The sequence below is a fragment of the Mobula birostris genome, chromosome 13 (genome assembly GCF_030028105.1).
Source record: "Mobula birostris isolate sMobBir1 chromosome 13, sMobBir1.hap1, whole genome shotgun sequence".
NCBI lineage: Eukaryota > Metazoa > Chordata > Chondrichthyes > Myliobatiformes > Myliobatidae > Mobula > Mobula birostris.
This window is the reverse complement of record NC_092382.1, coordinates 87,885,345-87,902,650: the sequence shown is the minus strand read 5'-3', so window position 1 is coordinate 87,902,650 and position 17,306 is coordinate 87,885,345. Positions and strand designations below refer to the sequence as shown.

Below are 17,306 nucleotides of genomic sequence, written 5' to 3'. Positions count from 1 at the left end.
TTAAGTATATACTTTCTGGTTTCATTGCACATCGGTAGTTTGCACTATTATTTTTTAATGTACATATTTTAAATTATATATCTCCGACTAAGCAACTTTGCAACAATAATTTCCATCGGGATAAATAAAGTGTAATTGTTATCTTGTCTTATTTAATCTTATGCTCATATTTTTTTGTATACTAACTAAGTGCTGAATAGAAATGTATTCGTTTCACTGCTGTCATCCTGACAGCATGTATTAGATAATCCTGGACACTCTATTGAAGAGATGGTCATGTATATTTTCAATCATCAGTCGATGTTTGAAAACTTTGGGAAAAATGCGTATCGACGGTTTTACATATTCTACTGGTATAATCAAAATAAAATTACCCTTTATGCCTTTTTGTTCTCCTATTATTTCCCTCCGTTAGTAAACTAACCTGCATCAGAAAAGTGAAGTTCTTTCTACAGATGCTGCTCGAATTGGGAACAATTTTTGGTTTAATCCGAGAGAGGATATTCTCTGAAAGTGTGTGGTTGAACAATTTTATTGAAGGGCGAGGATCATCAGGAGTGATCTCCAGCCAGGACAACGTGGTAAACCACCACTGAACCGAGGCTCACCAGTCTATGACTTCCGGGATGTTGGGGCATGTGTGACCTGTACAAAAAGGATGAGTTGCATTTCCTTTTCGGGATCAATAAAGTATGACTATGACTATGACTATGACTATGACTATGACTATGACTAATCCCAGGGGGACCAATATCCTAGCGGGGAGGTCTGCTAAGGCTACTGGGGAGTGTTGAATCCAGAATTGCTGGGGGGTAGGTACCGAACTGTAGAGAGTGGGGAAGAGGCGGTTGGCTCACAAATATAGAAAGCTTGGAGACAGTGTGTGAGGGAGGATAGGCAGGTGATAGAGAAGGAACACGATAAGACGGACAGTTTGCGATGTGTCTATTTTAACTCAAGGAGTATTGTGAACAGACCGGATGAGCTTCGAGCGTGGATCACTACTTGGATCTATGATGTGGTGGCCATTGGAGAGACTTGGCTGGGTCAGGGACTGAAATAGTTACTTCAGGTGCCGGGTTTTAGATGTTTTAGAAAGAACAGTGAGGGAGACAAAGGAGGTGGGGGCGTGGCACTGTTGATCAGAGATAATGTCACGGCTGCAGAAAAAATGGACGTCATGGAGGGATTATCCACGGAGTCTTGTGGGTGGAGGTTAGGAATAGGGAGAGGTCAATAACTCTACCGGGTCTTTTATAGGCCAGCCAACAATAACAGGGATCTCGAGGAGCAGATAGGAAATAGATCCCAGAAATGTGTAATAATAACAGAGTTGTCGTGATGGGAGATTTTAATTTCCCAAATATCGATTGGCATCTCCCTAGAGCAAGGGGTTTAGATAGGGTCGAGTTTGTTAGGTGTGTTCATGAAGGTTTCTTTACACAATACGTAGATAACTCTACAAGAGGAGAGACTGTACTTGATTTGGTATTGGGAAATGAACCTAGTCAGGTGTCAGATCTCTCAGTGAGAGAGCATTTTGGAGATAGTGATCATAATTCTATCTCCTTTACAATGGAACCGGAGAGAGATGGGAACAGACAAGTTAGAAAAGCGTTTAATTGGAGTAAGCGGAATTATGAGGCAATCAGGCAGGAACTTGGAAGGTTACATTGGGAACAGATGTTCTCAGGGAAAGGTACGGAAGAAATGTGGCAAATGTTCAGCGGATATTTGAGTGGATGTCTGCATTGGTACATTCCAATGAGGTAGGGGAGTTATGATAGGGTACAGGAACCGTGGTGTAAAAATCCAGTCAAGAAGAAAAGAAAAGCTTATAAAAGGTTCAGCGAGCTCGGTAATATTCGAAATCTAGAAGATTATAAAGCTAACAGGAAGGAGATTAAGAAGGAAATTAGGAGAGCCAGAAGGGGTCATTAGAAGACCTTGGCGGGCAGGATTAAGACAAAACACTAGACATTCTACAAGTATGTGAAGAGCAAGACGATAAGGCGTGAAAGAATAGAATCTATCAAGCGTGACAGTGGGAAAGTGTGTATGGAACCGGAGGAAACAGCACAGGTTCTTAATGAATACTTTACCTCAGTATTCACTGCGGAAAAGGATTTTGGTGATTGTAGTACTGACTTGCAGCGGACTGAAAAGCTTGAGCATTTTGATATTAAGAACGAGGATCTGCTGGAGCTTTTGGAAAGCATCCAGTTGGATAAGTTGCCGGGACTGGATAGGATGTACCCCAGGCTACTGTGGGAGTCGAGGGAGGAGATTGCTGAGCATCTGGCGATGATTTTTGCATTATCAGTGGGATGGGAGAGGTTTCGGAGGATTTGAGGGTTGCAGATGTTGTTCACTTATTCAAGAAAGCGGGTAGAGATAGCACAGGGAATTATAGAGCAGCGAGTCTTATTTTAGTGTTTGGTGAGTTGATGGAGAAGATCCTGAGAGGCAGGATTTATGAACATTTGGAGAGGTATAATATGACTAGGAGTGGTTAGGAGTATTCAGCATGGCTTTGTCAAAGGCAGGTCGTGCCTTACGAGCCTGATTGAATTTTTTGAGAATGTGACAAAACACATTGATGAAGGAAGAGCAGTAGATGTAGTGTATATGGATTTCAGCAAGGCATTTGATAAGGTACCCCATACAAGGTTTATTGAGAAAGTAAGGAGGCATGGGATCCAAGGAGACATTATTTTGTGGATCCAGAACTGGCTTGCCCACAAAAGGCAAAGAGTGGTTGTAGACGGTAATATTCTTCATGGAGTTCGGTGACCAGTGGTGTGGCTCGGGGATCTGTTCTGGGACACCTACTCTTCGTGATTCGTATAAATGACCTGGATGAGGAAGTGGAGCGATGGGTTAGTAACGTTGCTGATGACACAAAGGTTGGAGGTGTTGTGGATAATGTAGAGCGCTATCAGAGGTTACAGCAGGACATTGATAGGATGCAATACTAGGCTGAGAACTGGCAGATAGAGTTCAATCCAGATAAGTGTGAAGTGGTTCATTTTGGTTGTCAAATATGATGGCAGAATATCGTATTAATGGTAAGACTCTTGACAGTGTGGAGCATCAGATTGATCGTAGTGTCCTACTCTATAGGACGCTCAAAGCAGCTGCACAGGTTAACTCTATGATTAAGAAGGCATACGGTGTATTGGCCTTCATCATTCGTGGAATTGAATTTAGGAGCCGAGAGGTAATTTTGCAGCTATATAGGACCCTGGTCCGACCCTACTTGGAGTACTGTGCTCAGTTCTCGACGCCTCACAACAGAGAAAATGTGGAAACCATAGAAAGTGTGCAGAGGAGATTTACAAGGGCATTCGCTGGATTGGAGAGCATGCCTTATGAAAACAGGTTGAGTGTAGTCGGCCTTTTTCTCCGTGGAGCGACGGAAAATGAGAGGTGACCTGATAGAGGTGTATAAGATGATGAGAGGTATTAATTGTGTAGATAGTCAGAGGCTTTTTCCCAGGATGAAATGACTGCCACAAGAGGGCACAGGTTTCAGGTTCTTCGGAGTAGGTACAGAGGAGATGTCAGGGGTAGTTTTTTTTTACGCAGAGAGAGGTGAGTGCGTGAATGTGCTGCCGGCAACGGTGGTGGAGGCGGATACGGTAGGGTCTTTTAAGAGACTTTTGTATAGGTACACGTAGCTTAGAAAAAATAGAGGGCTATGGTTAACCCTAGTAATTTCTAAGAGATAGACATGTTCGGCACAACTTTTGGGCCGAAGGGCCTGTGTTGTCCTGTAGATTTTCTAGGTTTCTATTATTCCTTTCTCACCTCTTGGATAATCGAACAGCATTGGTTATTTGCCAGTCCTCCAGTAGCACATGTGCGTGAGAGAAGATGTTCCATACTCTGCCTTAACAATTAATTTCTTTCTTCGGTTGAATCTTAACTATTGTTGGACAACCCAACTACACCATCTTCTTCCGGCGGGCAATCTGCTGAAACTGAGGTCGATCTGACTGGAGGACCCTCTGATTATCTCAGCCATTAATACCATTATGTATGTATGTATGCATTTATTAACGAAATCATTTACTTGTTATTTGTCTTTTGAGACAGAGCACGATATGCGTCTTTCTGACCCTTCGAACCGTGCCAACCACCAGTTCCGCTATCTAACCCTATTGCGATATCAGTAGAATTGAGAATAACCAATTAACCAAACAACTGGTACGTGTTTGGACTGTGTAGAAAACGGGGCGTGCTGATAAAATCCATGTGGTGGCAGGCAGAGCGCTCAATGACTCCTTAAATCATTCCACCATCTATCTTTTTTATTGTATTTTTTTCTCTATTTGAGACTACTGTTTGTAGTAAATGTATCCTTGACCTGCCCCCCGCTTTATTGGGTTTTTGAAGAGTATATAGCTGGTCTTTTGTTGATGTGACTTGTGCTATTGAATGATTTGTGTTCACCTTATATAGAGCAGTCCACCATGTAGTTCCTGTAGGCTCTGCAAGTCTCGATGCATTGAGACTGCAGATTCTCAGACGGGCGAGTTTAGATATACTGCAATCCCAATCTAAACGACGTGCCTGACTTCCCCAGAAGTACACTCTGTGCAGGAGAGTCATGCTCAAACTCTGTAATTCACTATAATTCACCTTGCATACAGTAAGTACTGACAACATATTCCGTCGTAGATTTTCTCGTCGCCTTCTGATGTTCGATTTACTGGTCACTATAGAGAGTTAGGTGATATATCCAAACAACGCTCAATACACCGTATTTCTATCCCGACTTGAAAATCAGCTGGAAGCATCAACAGCCCATCACGGCATACAAAAATTCACGCAATTATACTATATTCGAGGACAAGAAATGCGTTAGCATTGGCGAACTGCAATGGCCATGCCGCTCACATGCTGGAAAAACAAGAGGAACGGAACCCTCATACTTCGCTACTGCTGAGCACCCTAGCACCGACATGTTTGCAGGAAAATTATAGGAACCGTGGTATGTGGCGGGGGAGGTCTGGTATTGAGGGGTGGAGTTTTACTGCACATCGAAAGCCGCTTCTAAGGTGCGGGTAATTGACTGGCCCGTTTCAGGTATGCAGTAATTTGTTTGACTTCCCCCCGCCACTCCTCTCCCCATCGGTTGCCTTGTGTGTCACGGTACCAGAGTCTGGTTTCAGATACTTCAAGTGTATGATAATGGTACGTGCGGAAGCCTGGGGCTCTTTTTCTTTTGCCCCTGGAATCTTTTTTCCAAGCTGAGTTCGTGAGCAGTGCTGAAGAACCATTGGATAGTGTGCCCACGCGCACTCTCAGCTAAGTGTCTGCTTGTCCAATGTTTAGATTTGCGACCTGTGTAACTCGGGAACTAACTTACTTACTTATTATTTATTTATTTATCTATCTATCTATCTATTTATCTATCTATTGATTTATTTATTTGAATATTTTACTGTTTGTAAACAAATTATTATAATGCTTCTTCGTCATTAATGTCTTCTGTCTCACTCACCAAGCCCCTGAGCTTGTTTCCACGTTAGACAGCGTTAATTCTATAACTATAATATACAGAAAATCTGGAAAACATAAACACACAATCCTTGCCAAAACAGACTGAGAAAGAGAATGTGTGATTGAGCGGCTGCTATAGTTTCTTAACAGTTCTATAATTCCTTTATAGTTTCTGCCATAGTTGGATGCATCAGCAAGGGAGATGAGGCTGAATACAGGGCTATGGTAGGAAACTTTGTCACATGGTGTGAGCAGAATTATCTGCAGCTTAATGTGAAAAAGGCTAAGGAGCTGGTGGTAGACCTGAGGAGAGCTAAAGTACCGGTAACCCCTGTTTCCATCCAGGGGGTCAGTGTGGACATGGTGGAGGATTACAAATACCTGGGGATACGAATTGACAATAAACTGGACTGGTCAAAGAACACCGAGGCTGTCTACAAGAAGGGTCAGAGCCGTCTCTATTTCCTAAGGAGACTGAGGTCCTTTAACATCTGCCGGACGATGCTGAGGATGTTCTACGAGTCTGTGGTGGCCAGTGCTATCATGTTTGCTGTTGTGTGCTGGGGCAGCAGGCTGAGGGTGGCAGACACCAACAGAATCAACAAACTCATTCGTAAGGCCAGTGATGTTGTGGGGATGGAACTGGACTCTCTGACGGTGGTGTCTGAAAAGAGGATGCTGTCTAAGTTGCATGCCATCTTGGTCAATGTCTCCATCCACTACACAAGGTACTGGGTGGGTACGGGAGTACATTCAGCCAGAGACTCATTCCACCGAGATGCAGCACTGAGCGTCATAGGAAGTCATTCCTGCCCGTGGCCATCAAACTTTACAACACCTCCCTTGGAGGGTCAGACATCCTGAGCTAATAGGTTGGTCCTGGACTTATTTCAGAATTTACTGGCATAATTTACATATTATTTCTTAACTATTTATAGTTCTATTACTATTTATTATTTATGGATCAATTGTAACGAAAACCGATTTCCCCCGGGATTAATAAAGTATGATTATAACTATGACTATGATTAGTAACTTAATGGTTGAGTAAAACATTATGTGTCGAAGGGCCTGTTCCTGCCCTGTACAGTTCTATGTTCTGTGTCTCTTGTCGCGATGTTTCGGAGTAACGGAGGCAAACCGAGTGCGTGGGAACAACAGGCCAGTTGGAGCCCAATATGTGAAGTGAGAGATCATCCACTTCTGTAGGAGAAACAGAAAGACTGGGTGTGTCTAAATGGTGGCGGACTGAGGTGCAGTGGGTAGAGAGGAAAGTCAAATGTACATTCTATTTATTGTAAGAGTTATTGGCTATACGACTGAAATTACTCTAACAGTTATTTTTGCTTCAGTAGAGTCATAAAAAAAGTGCGGCTCAGAACAGGACCTTCGACCCACCTAGTCTGTGCCCGAACATTTGAACTGCCTGCTTCCATCGACTTGCGCCGGGTCCAGAGCCCGACATAACACTACCATCCATTTACTCACCCAAACTTCTCTTGGAAGTTAAAATTAAAATCGCATGCATCAGCTGCACTGGCAGCTCTTCACACACTCTCGCGACACTGTGAGTGAAGAAGATTCTCTCATATTCCCCTTAACGTTTTCACTCTTATCCCATAACCGCTAGTTGTTGTCCCACCAAACCTCAGTAGAAAAAGCCTGCTTGCATTTACCCTAGCTATACCCCGCATCATTACCTCTATCAAATCTCTTCTCAATCTTCTACGTTCCAAGGAGTAAAGTCCTAAGGAATTCAGTCTTTCTTTATAACTCAGGTCGTCTGGTCCCGGTAACGTCCTTGTGAATCTTCTCGGTATTCTTTTATAGAAGTGATGTGAATGAAAGCTGCGTATTTGCAGTTTGGCTGTGAATTGCGTGTTGGACTGTGATGGGGATCGAATCCGTGACTCTGTGACCCGGAGGACGGGAATGGGGAAGACATGGAGGGAAAATTTAAAATTGTCGGCACTAAAAATATGAAAGAATGGGAAAATACGGCAGGTAGGTCGGCAGCACACGAGCGGCGAAGAGCAGAGTCACCGGTTCAGGTGGGGGGGGGGGACGCTCCACCCGTCACGTGATCCAGTTCTGAACTTCCAGTTTACCGCTGATCTGCAGCATCTGCGGGACACTGCTCCACGTGCGTGTCCGCTCAGAAAATACCGTGAGATCCATATCTCTCACGTTCTCTCGTTGTCGCTGGCATTTCCTTTTACTCAATTCCCCCGTTACGCCCTGCCAAAATGCAGCCGATGTTTCCCGATATATGACCGCACTAAATGGAGAATTAAGCCTTTTTCATTTTTCTGGGCTTCTCAAAAACATTTGTACTTCAGTTAAGCCTCCCTAATTGTTGTTTTTATTGTTTAGTTTTATTTTGCACTACTCATTTAATATAGCTAAATTATCTCTATAGTTACTGTAATTCATCGTGTTTTTTTTGTTTATTATTGTATGTGGGACATGTACAGATTGGATGAGTTGCATCTGAACTCGAGGGGGAGCAATGTCCTTGCAGGTGGGTTTGCTAGCATGGTTCGGGAGGGTTTAAACTAATTTTCAAGTGGGATGGGACCCGGAGGATAGAGCAGTGGAAGAAGTGCATGGAGTAAAGCCAGATCTGACATTTAAAGAGGCTTTGAGGAAAGAGAAGCAGAATAAAGGGTGCAAACGTAGCTTGGTAGAAAGTCTAAAGTGCGTGCACTTCAATGAAGAAGCATCAGGAACAAAGGTGATGAACTGAGAGCTTGGATTCATAAATGAAATTATGATGTAGTGGCCATTACAGAGACTTAGCTGGCACCAGGGCAGGAACGGATTCTCAATATTCATGGGTTTCAGTGCTACAAAAGAGATGGGGCGGGGGGAGTGTGGAAAGGGGAGGAGGGGTGGCATTACTGGTCAGGGATACTATTACAGCTACAGAAAGGGTGGGTAATGTATAGGATCCTCTTTTCAGTCAATATGGGTGGAAGTCAGGAACAGGAAGGGAGCAGTTACCCTACTGGGGGTATTCTATAGGCCCCCTGGTAGCAGCAGAGATACAGAGGAGCAGATTGGGAGGCAGATTTTGGAAAGGTGCAAAAATAACAGGGTTGTTATCATGGGTGACTTTAACTTCCCTAATATTGATTGGCACCTGATTAGTTCCAAGCGTTTAGACGGGGCAGCGTTTCTTCAGTATGTCCAGGACGGTTTTCTGTCACAGAATGTTGGCAGGCCGGCTAGGGGGAATGCCATACTAGATCTAGTATTAGGTAACGAACCAGGTCAGGTCACAAATCTTTCGGTGGCTGAGCATCTGGGGGACAGAGACCACTGCTCCCTGACCTTTAGCATTATCATGGAAAAGGATTGAATCAGAGAGGACAGAAAAGTTTTTAATTGGGGAAGGGCATATTATGAGGCTATAAGGCTAGAACTTGCAGGCATGAATTGGGATGACGCTTTTGCTGGGAAATGTACTATGTACGTGTGTTCGATGTTTAGGGATCTCTTGCTGGATATTAGGGATAAGTTTGTCCCGGTGAGGAAGATAAAGAATGGTAGGGTGAAGGAACCATGGGTGACAAGTGAGGTGGGAAATCTAGTCAGGTGAAAGAAGGCAGCATACATGAGGTTTAGGAAACAAGGATCAGAGTGGTCTATTGAGGAATATAGAGAAGCAAGAAAGGAGCTTAAAAAGGAGCTGAAGAGAGCAAGAATGGGGCATGAGAAGGCCTTGGCGAGTAGGGTAAAGGAAAACCCCAAGGCATTTTTCAATTATATGAAGAACAAAAGGATGACAGGAGGAAAGGTAGGACCAATTAGAGATAAAGGTGGGATTATATGCCTACAGGCTTTGGAAGTGGGCGAGATCCTCAAAGAATACTTCTGTTCGGTATTTACCAATGAGAGGGAACTTGATGACAGTGAGGACAATATGAGTGAGGTTGATGTTTGGAGCATGTTAATATTAAGGGAGAGGATGTGTTGGAATCTAACAGGCCTGATAGAGTTCTTTGAAGAGGTGATCAGGCATATAGATGAGGGTTGTGCTGTGTACATGATCTACATGGATTTAAGTAAGGCATTTGACAAGGTTCCACAAGGTAGGCTTATTCAGAAAGTCAGAAGGCATGGGATCCAGGGAAGTTTGGCCAGGTGGATTGAAAATTGCCTTGCCTGCAGAAGGCAGAGGGTCGTGGTGAAGGGAATACATTCGGATTGAAGGGTTGTGACTAGAGATGTCCCATAAATTCTGTTCAGGGACCTCTACATTTTGTGAATTTTATTAACGACCTGGATGTGGGGGTAGAAGGGTTTGTTGGCATATTAGCTGACGACACAAAGGTTGGTGGTGCTGTCGATAGTGTAGAGAATTGTCGAGGATTGCCGAGAGACATTGATAAGATGAAGAGGCGGCCTGAGAACTGGCAGATGGAGTTCAACCAGGAAAAGTGTGAGGTGGTACATTTTGTAAGGACAAACTCGAAGGTGGAGTACAAAGTAAATGGCAGAATACTTGGTACTGTGGAGGAGCAGAGGGATCTGGGGGTACATATCTACAGATCCCTGAAAGTTGCCTCACGGGTGGGTAGAGTAGTTAAGCTTATGGGGTGTTAGCTTTCATAAGTTGTGGGATAGAGTTTAAGAGTTGCGAGGTAATGATGCAGCTCTATAAAACTCTGATTAGGCCACACTTGGAGTACTGTGTCCAGTTCTGGTCGCCTCACTATAGGAAGGATGTGGAAGCGTTGCAAGGGGTACAGATGTTACTTGCCAGGATGCTGCCTGGTTTAGAGAGTATGCATTATGATCAGAGATTAAGGGAGCTAGGGCTTTACACTTTGGAGAGAAGGAGGATGACTGGAGATATGATAGAGGTATACAAGATAATAAGAGGAATAGATAGAGTGGACAGCCAGCGCCTCTTCCCCAGGGCACCACTGCTCAATACAAGGGGACATGGCTTTAAGGTAAGGGGTGGGAAGTTCAAGGGGTATATTAGAGGAAGGTGTTTTACTCCAACAGTGCTTGGTGCGTGGAATGCACTGCCTGAGTCAGTGGTGGAGGCAGATACATTAGTGAAGTTTAAGAGACCACTATACAGATATATGGAGGAATTTAAGGTGGAGGCTTATATAGAAGGCGGGGTTTGAGAGTCGGCACAGCATTGTGGACCGAAGGGCCTGTACTGTGCTGTACTATTCTATGTTTTATTGTACTGCAGCCGTAAAGATAGCAAATTTGACGACAGCTGCCGGTGATGTTAAACCTGACCGAAATTGACCCACCCATCGGTCACGTGACCATAGTTTACCGCAGATCTGCAGCATCTGCTGGTTTGTCTCCGCGGCCCCCTCCTCCGTTCTATCGACGAGGCAATTGTACTGCGCATGCTCAGCCCCTGGTGTTCTGGTCCGAGGAGCGGGAGGAGGTGCTGATGCCGGGACTACACCCAGCCGCTGATATGTACCTGGAGAAATTTACCTCCATCACCTGGTCCAGTGTAGGAATGAATCTTCACCTGGGTCGATGCCAGGTGGATAATGGTTTTACATAATTCCAGGACACTGGAAGCAGCCATTCGGTCTGTTGTTTTCTTGCAGACAGAGAGGGTTAAACAGAGTAATCTCACCTCCGGGACACTGCTCTACGTGTGTGAGTTGTTTCATCATTCCTCTGTTCAGACAGGGTTGTGAGAGCCAGATCTCTCACGTCTTCACGGTGTGGATGGGCATTGTGAGGTATTGTCTTGCACCCTTTTAGCTCATTGAGTTATCCAGGGATCGTTGTTGTGAGCTGGAACTACCAGAGATTTACAGTAACTGAATAGAACACAAGGCAGAGTAAAATCAGCCATTACAATTTTAGTTTCACTGTAACAAAATGGTTGCAGTGTTAATCTTTGTCAAGATGAAACTCAGAGCAGCTGCTGTTGAATTTGTTATTTCCCTTGTTCGGTTATTTTTGGTGAGCCACTTCCTCCGTTTCCAGGGTAACAGCCCATCAGATCAGCAAGAAGAGTTGCACTTTTTACTCGCTCTGTTGTCACCGCCTCTCAGCGTAGAGACACAGTCACTGCCCCGCAGGAGCCGGTGTGGATGTCAGAATGCCTTGAGCATTCACTGTATGGAATATATGATGTTTCTATTGCAATATAGAGATAACTAATGAATGAGGGATTGCATTTATGCAAATCTGTTCGGGATGTCACAAACAGGAGACCACAGGGATCACGCCCTACACAATTCCCTTGTTCATTCATCCCTCCTCACTAATCTTCCTGCAGATAATTATCCCTGCATACGGCCTAAGTGCTACACCTATCCGTACACCACCTCCCTCACCTCCATTCAGAGGGCAAAACAGTCCTTCCAGATGAGGCAACACTTCACTCGCGAATTTGCTGCTGTCATCCATTGTATCCCGTGCTCCCGATGCGGCCTCCTTTACATTGGTAAGACCTGCCATAAATTGTGAGATGTTTGTCGAGCATCTCTATCATCTGCCACAAGGGGTCTTTGCAGTGGCCAAACATTTCAATTCTGATTCCCATTCCGACGTCTCGATCCATGGCCGTCTCTTGTGCCAAGATGAGAACGCCCTCAGGGTGGAGGAGCAACACCTGATATTCCATCTGGGTACCCTCCAACCTGATTGTATGAATATTGAATTCTCCTTCCAGTAAACAAATTCCCCCCACCTACTTCTCTATTCTCTACTCTGAACTTTCATTTCTGCTTACCAGGCTATTACTTCCCTCTGGGTCCCCTCTTCCCCCTTTCTCCTATTTATAACACCCCGATTCTTTCATCTCCAGCCCTTGTCCTGCCCATCACATGACTTCACCTATCACCTTCCAGCTTGCCTCTTTCTCCTTCCCATCCTTTTTTATTCAGATCATTTCCACTCCTCCTCAGTAATGAAAAAGGCTAGAAGTCCAAAATGTGGACAGTTTACTCTTTTCCATAGGTACTGCCTGTTGTGCTGAATTTCTACAGCGTTTTGTGTGTGTCCCCTGTGGATTTCCAGCACTTGCAAGCTTTCTCGTGTTTAGGTATGGTAATAACCCTAGCAATTATTTGTGTTTTGTTGAGATTGTACCGGGAATATGGTGTAAAATCCCGCTCCCCACACTAACACGGGTTATACAGACCAAAGAACAAACTGCCGGAGGAACTCAGTGGGTCGGGCAGCATCTGTGGAGGGAAATGGACCGTCAACATTTCGGGCCGAGACCCTCCCTCTGGACTGAGAGTGGACGGGAAATAGTCCGAGAAAAGAGGTGAGGGGTGGGGATGGGGCAAGAGCTGGGGAGTGAGAGGTGGATCCAGGTGAGGGGGAGGTGGGAAGGTGGAAATAGTGACAGGGGTGGGAGGTGAGTGGTTGGGGCAACACGGGGCTGCAGAAGATGGAAATTAATTCCGTAGAGGATTAACAAAGAGGTTAGAGAGTATTTGTTATAGAGAGTGCAATGAAGATTCACCAGATCTTCTGCAGCTTCTTTCGATATTTTCCATGGATGCTGCCTGGCCTACTGAGTTGCTCCATCATTTTGCGTGTGTTGCTTGTTCTGGACCTTTCTACCCCTGAGGACATGTTTTGACCCATTCTCTCTGGGAAGGTAATGATATCAAACACCTTTACCATGGGGAAAAAGTAGCTTTCATATCACAAATGTACCAGACTCCAATGAGACAGACTACTGTCCTTCCCTTCATATTCATTGGCATTGCCGTCAATGAGTTTACCACCGTCAGTCACCTGGGGGAGGGTTCAGGGGAAATATTTACGTACGAGGGGTGATTGATATGTTCATGGCCTAAGGTAGAAGGAGATGAGTTATTAACTTCAAACTTTCTGCATAATCACTCAAAGAGTTGTGCATGTAATGAGAGCAAACACCGGCAGACTGTTGACCTGCAAGCGGGGCCAATGGTCCGGGCAAAGTGACAATTATTTGTGTTTTGTTGAGATTGTACTGGGAATATGGTGTAAAATCCCACTCCCCACACTAACACGGGTTATACAGACCAAAGAACAAACTGCCGGAGGAACTCAGTGGGTCGGGCAGCATCTGTGGAGGGAAATGGACTGTCAACATTTCGGGCCGAGACCCTCCCTCTGGACTGAGAGTGGACAGGAAATAGTCAGAGAAAAGAGTTGAGGGGTGGGGATGGGACAAGAGCTGAGGAGTGAGAGGTGGATCCAGGTGAGGGGGAGGTGGGAAGGTGGAAATAGTGACAGGGGATAGGAGGTGAGTGGTGGGGCCAGCATGGGACTGCAGAAATGTAATTTAATTCCATGGAGGATTATCTAAGAAGTCAGACAGTGCTTGTTTTAGGGATTTACCAGACTGATGCCTGGTGGACGATGAAGTCTCAGTAATTGTCTTCACATAAAACAGAGATAAGCAGATGCTTGGAGACAGAAGGGGTCGAGAAAATGAGACTGAGATGCGAGAGCAGTCGTCATCTTGTTGATGGTTTGAGGGGCTGAATGGCCACCTCCTGCTGTTTCTCACATGATGTTTTAGTGTTGCTGTCCAGTGAGGCCGGAGGAATGTGAATAGAAATTAGTGTTTATAAACATAGAACTGATTTCAATGAAACCTGCACAATTCCTGTTCGGATGGGAATTGTGTATCGCACCGGGATGGGAATCGAACCCGTAACTCTGAGAACCAGGAGGTGGAGCAGTGAGGACGGGGAAGATACAAGGGAAAAATTAAAAATGTAGCTGGTGTAAATATGGAATAATGTGTAACATGCGGCAGGTGGGTTGGACAGCGTGTGAGGGGTGAGGAGCAGAGTCACCGGTTCAGGTGGGAGATCCTCCACACGTCACGTGATCCATTTTCTCGCTCCCATTTCAAACGCAGATCTGCAGCATCTGCGGGGTTTTGCTTCCGAAGCCCCGCCCCCGCTCTCAAAGTCTCCGGGTGGGCGGTGGTTTTCTTTACGTTCTCTGTTGAAGAGGATCGGCGTCTGGGAGCCGAAGGATCGATCGTTGTCTGCGGGACAAATTGATCAAGTTCTCATCGGTCAGTATTGAGGCCGGTCCCGAGCGGAGAACGGGACCGAGAATTTCCCATCCGTGAGCACTGAGGCCGATCTCGGGGGTGGGTGGGGGGGGCGGCACCTGATGTTCGGCAGCGAGTCCCGTTAACTTCCTCGAACTGGCGGCCTCGTCCCATTTCCTGGAAACAACCTGCCAGGGTCAGTCTGGGTTGTGGGACCTTCACACCGAACTGCCTGAGATGAGCCGCCACTTAGCCCCTGTTATGTGGTTCCAGGAAGGGATGAGGTGCTGATGCCGAACTAAACCCATCCTAGGGAACCTGTTTCCCACCACCTCAAGGTTAAACTGTATATCAACCATCTTGTTCAAGCTCTGTCCAGCCTGTATCCAATCGCCTCAATAATATATTTCACCAATCTTTCGTCTAATCTTTGCTTCTTTGTGGTGTTTATATTTTTATTTTTATTTTGCACCTTTTATCTCATTGAGTTTTCCAGAAATTGTTTTTTGATAGCTAGAACTACCAGAGATGTCACATACAACGCGAGTCAGGGTAAAATCAACCATTACAATTTTAGTTTCACTGTTATAAAATGGCTGCAGTGTTAATCTTTGTCATAATGTAACTCACAGCACATCATGTTGAGTTTGTTATTTCCTTTCTCGGTTATTTTCGGTGAGCCATTTCCTCCGTTTCCAGGGTAACAGCCTGTCAGAGCTGCAGCAAGTGTTGCACTTTGTTATCTCTCGGTGGGCACCACCTCTCAGCGTAGCCTCAGGAGCAAATGTAACAGAATGATAGTAGGAGGAAAGGATGCGGTGAACATTGACTGTAAGGGATGGATTACACTGGGGACGCAATTGACTGAGAAGTTACAAATTGGTGGGGGTGGGGTGGCATTTATAAAAATCCTTTGAACAGTTTGGGGTTTCCAAAACTTCTGCGACCATTTATTTATTTATTTATTTATTTTTGCTGTAAAATGGGGGGGGGGGACTAGAAGAGAAAAAAGCAAGAAGAAGAAAACACTGGAAACGCTCAGCAAATCGACAGCATCTTAGGTAGCTTTCGTTCTGAGACTGGGTCTTCCACCATTTCTCCCTTCACCGATGTAGTCTGATGTGCTGAGTTCCCATAATGTTCTATTTTATTTTACAGTAACAGCATATTGTTTCTGCAACACTGTGTGAAACATAACAGTCAGCAAGACACAGAGCAATGACATTGTTATCAAATGTTATTCACCCCAACAAAACTCCTTCTTCCTCTCACCCCTCAAATCCCATCATCTACTCCGAGGCTCTCAGAGGCTCCTTCTGCCTCTCACCCCAACAAAAGAAAAAAGTCACCTCCAACGGGATCCCACCACAAAGCACATCTTTCCCTCCCCCCCCCCCGGCTTTCTGCAGGGATCGCTCCCTACGCGACTTACTTGTCCATTCACCGCCCCCCCCCCGATCCCTCCTCACCGATCCCCCTCCCGGCACTTATCCTTGTAAACGGAACAAGTGCTCCACATGCCCTTACACTTCCTCCCTCACCACCATTCAGGGCCTCAGACAGTCCTTCCAGGTGAGGCGACACTTCACCTGTGAGTCGGCTGGGGTGATATACTGCGTCCGGTGCTCCCGATATGGCCTTCTATATATTGGCGAGACCCAACGCAGACTGGGAGACCGCTTTGCTGAACACCTACGCTCTGTCTGCCAGAGAAAGCAGGATCTCCCAGTGGCCACACATTTTAATTCCACATCCCATTCCCATTCTGACATGTCTATCCACGGCCTCCTCTACTGTAAAGATGAAGCCACACTCAGGTTGGAGGAACAACACCTTATATTCCGTCTGGGTAGCCTCCAACCTGATGGCATGAACATTGACTTCTCAAACTTCCGCAAATGCCCCACCACCCCTTCGTACCCCATCCGTTATTTATTTATTTATTATTATTAAATCCCCCCTCTTTCTCGCTCTTTTTTCGGCCTCTGTCTCTCTCACTATACTCCTTGTCCATCCTCTGGGCTTCCTTCCTCCTTTCTTTCTCCCCAGGCCTCCCGTCCCATAAACCTCTCCCTTCTCCAGCCTCGTATCCTTTTTGCCAATCAACTTTCCAGCCCTTAGCTCTATCCCTCCCCTTCCTGTCTTCTCCTATCACTTTGGATCTCCCCCTCCCCCTCCCAGTTTCAAATCTCTTACTATCTCTTATTTCAGTTAGTCCTGTCGAAGGATCTCGGCCCGAAACGTCGACTGTACCTTTCCCTATAGATGCTGCCTGGCCTGCTGCGTTCACCAACATTTTTTATGTTTGTTGTTATCAAATGTGCTCAGTTTAGCTGCTTGAGTCAAGCTGAATTGCATCTGGATCCTCTCCCAACCTACAGACCGGTGAACCAGCCTGAGCCCCGGCCCCAGCAGAGGGTCATTAGGTTCCAGTTCCATCTCAGTTTGTGAATCGCAAATGGCAGGAACACCACGGCTTATCGCCGGAACCAATACGTCCCAGGAAGTCTGTGTGTGGGTTATACTATGGGGAAGGAGTCCCTGAGAAGATAGAGCTGCCAGTATACGGTCTTCAGTCCAGATTGGTAATTCTCCAGCTGTCATCTGCAGTGAGTCTGGACTCGCGCGTTTAGAACATGAAACATGGAAAACCTACATCACAATGCAGACGCTTTGGCCCACAATTATGTGCCCAACAAATACTTAGTTTAGAAATTACCTCGGGTTACCCATAGCCCTCTATTTTTTCTAAGCTCCAGGAACCTCTTAAAAGACACTGGTTATGGGG

General features: G+C 45.5%; 1 protein-coding gene across 2 annotated transcripts in view; it reads left to right on the top strand.

Annotated features, from left to right (window-relative positions):
- Positions 1-11,188: 11,188 nt before the first annotated feature.
- LOC140207112 (NACHT, LRR and PYD domains-containing protein 3-like) overlaps positions 11,189-17,306 on the top strand; it is a 43,311-nt gene continuing 37,193 nt past the window's right edge. For both annotated transcript variants that reach the window (XM_072275445.1, XM_072275444.1), the window contains exons 1-2: positions 11,189-12,781; positions 14,378-14,539. The gene's annotated coding sequence lies outside the window, so the exon portion shown is untranslated. The remainder of the gene's footprint in view (positions 12,782-14,377; positions 14,540-17,306) is intronic.